Raw genomic sequence first — 6,605 nt, 5'->3', positions numbered from 1 at the left:
CGGTTAAGAAATATTTTAACTGTCCGAAATGATTAAATGTAAATCATAGATTAGTAAAGATACTTCGCCGCCTTGAAATTGAATGAAGCTGCAAATGGCTTATTATAGTAAGTTCTTTTTTTGAATTCTTGACAAATAAAAACATTTTTAGAGAAAATTTACGAATAAATAACTAATACTGCGTAATTTTCATGATAATTAAATAATTTATAATAATAATTTCAAAGATTTTAGGGACATTTTAGCACGGAGACGTGGCAAAATTTTTTTACGCAACTGTTTCAATTCTCAAAACTGGGCACATTTTCTTGTTAGGAGTGAGTAATCTTTACTAATCTATGATGTAAATATAAAGAATATTTTACTTATGTTGTTAATTTGTGATTTCCATAGGTTATTTCACGGAAGTTTTTGTATTCATTTTTATTTATTGCATTGTATATATGTATGCTTATATGTAACGGCTTATTAGTAAGTTCTTTTTTTGAATTCTTGACAAATAAAAATATTTTTGGAGAAAATTTACGAATAAATAACTAAAACTGCGTAATTTACATAATAAATAAATAATTATTTCAAATATTTTAGGGACATTTTCCTTCCTCATTCTCATCCTCATCCTCAATCCTCCTCATTCTGAGAGGAGACCCGTGCCCAGCAGTGGGACAATAATAGGTTGATGATGATGATGATGATGATAGGGACATTTTAGCACGGAGACGTGGCAAAACTTTTTTACGCAACTATTTCAATTCTCAAAACTGGGTACATTTTCTTGTTAGGAGTGAGTAATCTTTACTAATCTATGCCCACAGATAGAAAATCGAAAATTTCTTTTTAGAAATAAAAATATTTAGAGCGTATTAAAAATAAAACTAAAAAACGTTTATTTTTTAATACTTTCTAAGTATTTTAATTTTTAAAAAGAAATTTTCGATTTTTTATCTGTGGATTTTAAATCCCAAAACGGCGACAGTGCTGCCTCAAATGTCATGTGACGTCACTACATCGAAACCAAACAAGACAAATAATAATTAAATCGTTTGCTGTTAGAAAAAAAAAAAAAAAAAATTCTTATGTGAACTGTTTTAAGGTTATTAATTGGTTATATTTATATTTACAGATCTTCCCGACAATCGTATAGTGACGACGTTATAGAGTATGTGCAGTTTAAGAGGAAGGTAAGTTTGTGTTTCATGAATTGTTAATAAGTGTAAGTATAATTGTTAATAAGTGTAATTGGTGCATAACCGTTCTTCTTAACATTAAACAACAATAAATAAAATAAATGAAAAGTAAAAGTTGTCCTGAACACAAGGTACATCAATGAAAATGAAAATGTGATGACTGTCCTGCCCAGAAGAAGTGAGGAGCCAAAAGTTTCGAAAGTGGGCACCAGTCTGAAATACATAAAGTAAAGTACACGGGAAATAGTACTTCTTTCTTGCGTAACCTACCCAACAAGATGAAGGAAGAAAAGTGACTATACAGTTCCTATTATTGCATTGCAATTTAATTCTGAAAATGACAGTGATAAAAATATATATCCATTTGTTACGGAAAATAATTTTAGTAATGAAGAAAAGCAGACACGCAAGCAGCACAAATATTTAGCTTAGGTGATCTGTAGTAATTATTGTAACTGTAACATATGATAAATATATACAAAAGTTCTACTGTGTGTACTCACTAATAGAACCATATAAACCAAATAAACAAAGAAATTGGTTAATAAAATACTAATATTAGCAAATCATGTATTTTTAATTATACAGTCCTGTAACTTAATCAGTGCACATGCACCATCAATAATAACACGGTCGTGAAATATTTTCATTGTGCCCTATTAATTACAGAATGGGCCCTTAAAATAGAATTCTCATAGACGTCTTATAATTCTATTCTTATCATAGACATCTATATAATATATTAAATATATGAATACTTCCACTTGCTGTTTTGTTTTGATTACGTCCCGTTCCAATGATTTGGAATTGACGAATCACTCGAGAGTTACTAAATTTATTCCTTTTTTTCAATAATACTTCTCTTACATAGATAGTAAACACAGTAGAACATTGCTTGCAAACAGAGGATTTAAACATATAAGAATCTGCAAGTTCTTTAGCGTTTATGAGATTTGGGTATAGGAACTTGTATAAGCAAATTTGTTACGATCGTACTTGTACACATCGTCACTGCACACGTCTTATAAGTTGTCATTTATTTAAATTTTACTTATAATAGTTAAATAACTCTCAATTTTCTTCTAAGCGTTGTTTGTTCGATTTTTATTAATGAATAGCACTTTTTTCGAAAAAGTGATCAATGAAAGGCATATATAATACGTATACTAATTCATTAAAACACTTTCCCAAAAAGTGTCAAGTAGCCAATTGTTACTGTCATCTATTTTCGTGTTTGAAAAATATTAAAAAAATGTAGTTTTTAGAACATTTACGAATGAAACGATATTTCTTCGCACTTTTTCTTCAATTTCGTGTCTTAACTGTGTTAACATGTCGGCATTGTTCCACGTAAATTACGCCATGACAGCCATTAAAGTGTCCGTGAAACTAGCACAGCATTTGCCAGCAGAGCACTAAAAAATGAGAGTTCTATTCGCATGCACATGAGTTCTATAGTTCCTGATAGTTTTCAGGAATAGTTCTGGCGATTTCACGGAGATAAAGCAGAATGAAATAATGCTCTGCTAACTTCACACAGCAGAGCATTTTCTACAAAATTGAAAAACAAGCTATTGATTAGTGTAATTAGCTAATATCTGGAGTTCCTAATAGTTTTCAGTGATAGTTCTCGCGAAATAAACTTAAAAAATAATTTATTGATAAAATAAACTAACAAAATTTTAACCAAAAAACATCTGCAAAAAACTTATTTAAAAGCGGAAACTCGTCGATTTTGCAAAGCCTAGTAATAAAATGATACATTTGTACATTAACCAACCCAGGAACTCACACTAAAGTGCCAGCACAGCAAACTAGATTAACAAAAATCGGATGGATTTTCGACAAATATTTTTTTTTCAATCATGTTCACGTAACCAGATGGCGGGAACTCATCGGTTTTATATAGAATAGTAACATAGCTACAATTTAAAAATATAACCAATCCCAGAACTCACACTAAAGTGCCAGCAGTGCATACTAGAATAGCAAAAATCAGATGGATTTTCGACAAATATTTTTTTTCAATCATGTCCACGTAACCAGATGGCGGGAACTCATCGGTTTTATATAGACTAGTAACATAGCTACAATTTAAAAATATAAGAAATCCCAGAACTCACACTAAAGTGCCAGCAGAGCATACTAGAATAGCAAAAATCGGATGGATTATCGACAAATATTTTTTTAAAATTATTTACACGTAACCTAAAGACGGGAACTCATCGGTTTTATGTAGACTAAAAACATAGCTACAATTTAAAAAAAATAACCAATCCCAGAACTCACACTAAAGTGCCAGCAGAGCATACTAGAATAAGAAAAATCGGATGGATTTTCGACAAATATATTTTTACAATTATGTCCACGTAACCAGATGGCGGGAACTCATCGGTTTTATATAGACTAGTAACAAATCTACAATTTAAAAATATAACCAATCCCAGAACTCACACTAAAGTGCCAGCAGAGCATACTAGAATAGCCAAAATCGGATGGATTACCGCCAAATATTTTTTTTTCAATCATGTCCACGTAACCAGATGGCGGGAACTCATCGGTTTTTTTGTAGACTAGTAACATAGCTACAATTTAAAAATATAACCAATCCCAGAACTCACACTAAAGAGCCAGCAGAGCATACTAGAATAGCAAAAATCGGATGGATTTTCGACAAATATTTTTTTTCAATCATGTCCACGTAACCAGATGGCGGGAACTCATCGGTTTAATATAGACTAGTAACAAAGCTACAATTTAAAAATATAACCAATCCCAGAACTCTAACTAAAGTGCCAGCAAAGCATACTAGAATAAAGAAAATTGGATGGATTTTCGACAAATATTTTTTTTCAATCATGTTCACGTAACCAGATAAAGGAACTCATGGGTTTTATATAGGGTAGTAATATAGCTACAATTAAAAAATATAACCAATCCCAGAACTCTAACTAAAGTGCCAGCAAAGCATACTAGAATAAAGAAAATTGGATGGATTTTCGACAAATATTTTTTTTCAATCATGTTCACGTAACCAGATAAAGGAACTCATGGGTTTTATATAGGGTAGTAATATAGCTACAATTAAAAAAAATAACCAATCACAGAACTCACACTAAAGTGCCAGCAGAGCATACTAGAATAACAAAAATTGGATGGATTTTCGACAAATATTTTTTTTATTTTTTTCCAAGCAGTTAGATGGCAGGAACTCATCGGTTTTATATAGAGTAGTAATATGACTACAATTTATAGACATAACCAATCCCAGAACTCACACTAAAGTGCCAGCAGAGCATACTAGAATGGCAAAAATCGGATTGAGTTTCGACAAATACTTTTTTTTTAATTATTTCCACGTAACCAGATGACGGGAACTCATCGGTTTTAAATACACTAGCAAAAAAGCTACTTATTAAAAATATAACCAATCCCAGAACTCTAACTTAAGTGCCAGCAGAGCATACTAGAATAGCAAAAATCGGATGGACTTTCGACAAATATTTTTTTTTCAATCATGTCCACGTAACCAGATGGCGGGAACTCATCGGTTTTATATAGACTAGTAATAAAGCTACAATAAAAAAATATAACTAATCCCAGAACTCACACTAAAGTGCCAGCAGAGCATGCTAGAATAACAAAAATCGGATGGATTTTCGACAAATATTTTATTTAAATTATTTACACGTAACCAGATGACGGGAACTCATCGGTTTTATATAGAGTAGTAACATAGCTACAATTTAAAAATATAACCAATCCCAGAACTCACACTTAAGTGCCAGCAGAGCATACTAGAATAGCAAAAATCGGATGGAATTTTGACAAATATTTTTTTTTTCAATCATGTCCTCGTAACCAGATGGCGAGAACTCTTCGGTTTTATGTAGAGTAGTAATATAACTACAATTTATAAACATAACCAATCCCAGAACTCACACTAAAGTGCCAGCAGAGCATACTAGAATGGCAAAAATCGGATTGAGTTTCGACAAATATATTTTTTAAATTATTTCCACGTAACCAGATGACGGGAACTCATCGGTTTTATATACACTAGCAACAAAGCTACAAATTAAAAATATAACCAATCCCAGAACTCTCACTTATGTGCCAGCAGAGCATACTAGAATAAAGAAAATTGGATGGATTTTCGACAAATATTTTTTTCAATCATGTTCACGTAGCCAGATGAAGGAACTCATCGGTTTTATATAGGGTAGTAATATAACTACAATTAAGAAAAATAACCAATCACAAAACTCACACTAAAGTGCCAGCAGAGCATGCTAGAATAACAAAAATTGGATGGATTTTCGACAAATATGTTTTTTATTTTTTTCCAAGTAGTAAGATGGCAGGAACTCATCGGTTTTATATAGAGTAGTAATATAACTACAATTTATAAACATAACCAATCCCAGAACTCACACTAAAGTGCCAGCAGAGCATACTAGAATGGCAAAAATCGGATGGAGTTTCAACAAATATTTTATTTAAATTATTTTCACGTAACCAGATGACGGGAACTCATCGGTTTTGTATACACTAGTTACATAGCTACAATTTAAAAATATAACATTTCACAGAACTCACACTAAAGTGCCGGCGGAGCATACTAGAATAGCAAAAATCGGATGGATTTTCAACAAATAATTGTAGCCAGTAGCTAACAATAATTGTATCTGGTTACGTGGACATGATTGAAAAAAAAAAAAATTTATGTCGAAAATCCATCCGATTTTTGTTATTCTAGTATGCTCTGCTGGCACTTAAGTGTGAGTTCTGGGATTGGTTATATTTTTAAATTGTAGCTATGTTACTAGTCTACATAAAACCGATGAGTTCCCGTCATCTGGTTACGTGTAAATAATTTAAATAAAATATTTGTCGAAAATCCATCCGATTTTTGTTATTCTAGCATGCTCTGCTGGCACTTTAGTGTGAGTTCTGGGATTTGTTATATTTTTTAATTGTAGCTATGTTACTAGTCTATATAAAACCGATGAGTTCCCGCCATCTGGTTACGTGGACATGATTGAAAAAAAAATATTTGTCGATAATCCATCCGATTTTTGCTATTCTAGTATGCTCTGCTGGCACTTTAGTATGAGTTCTGGGATTTGTTATATTTTTAAATTGTAGCTATGTTACTAGTCTACACAAAACCGATGAGTTCCCGTCATCTGGTTACGTGTAAATAATTTAAATAAAATATTTGTCGAAAATCCATCCGATTTTTGTTATTCTAGCATGCTCTGCTGGCACTTTAGTGTGAGTTCTGGGATTTGTTATATTTTTAATTGTAGCTTTGTTACTAGTCTATATAAAACCGATGAGTTCCCGCCATCTGTTTACGTGGACATGAGTGAAAAAAAAATATTTGTCGAAAATCCATCCGATTTTTGCTATTCT

The sequence above is a fragment of the Epargyreus clarus genome, unplaced genomic scaffold (genome assembly GCF_041222505.1).
Source record: "Epargyreus clarus isolate Ecla_fem2 unplaced genomic scaffold, WU_Ecla_fem_2.2 ptg000015l, whole genome shotgun sequence".
Lineage (NCBI taxonomy): Eukaryota > Metazoa > Arthropoda > Insecta > Lepidoptera > Hesperiidae > Epargyreus > Epargyreus clarus.
The sequence above is the reverse complement of the archived record's forward strand: the minus strand, read 5'-3'. Positions refer to the sequence as shown.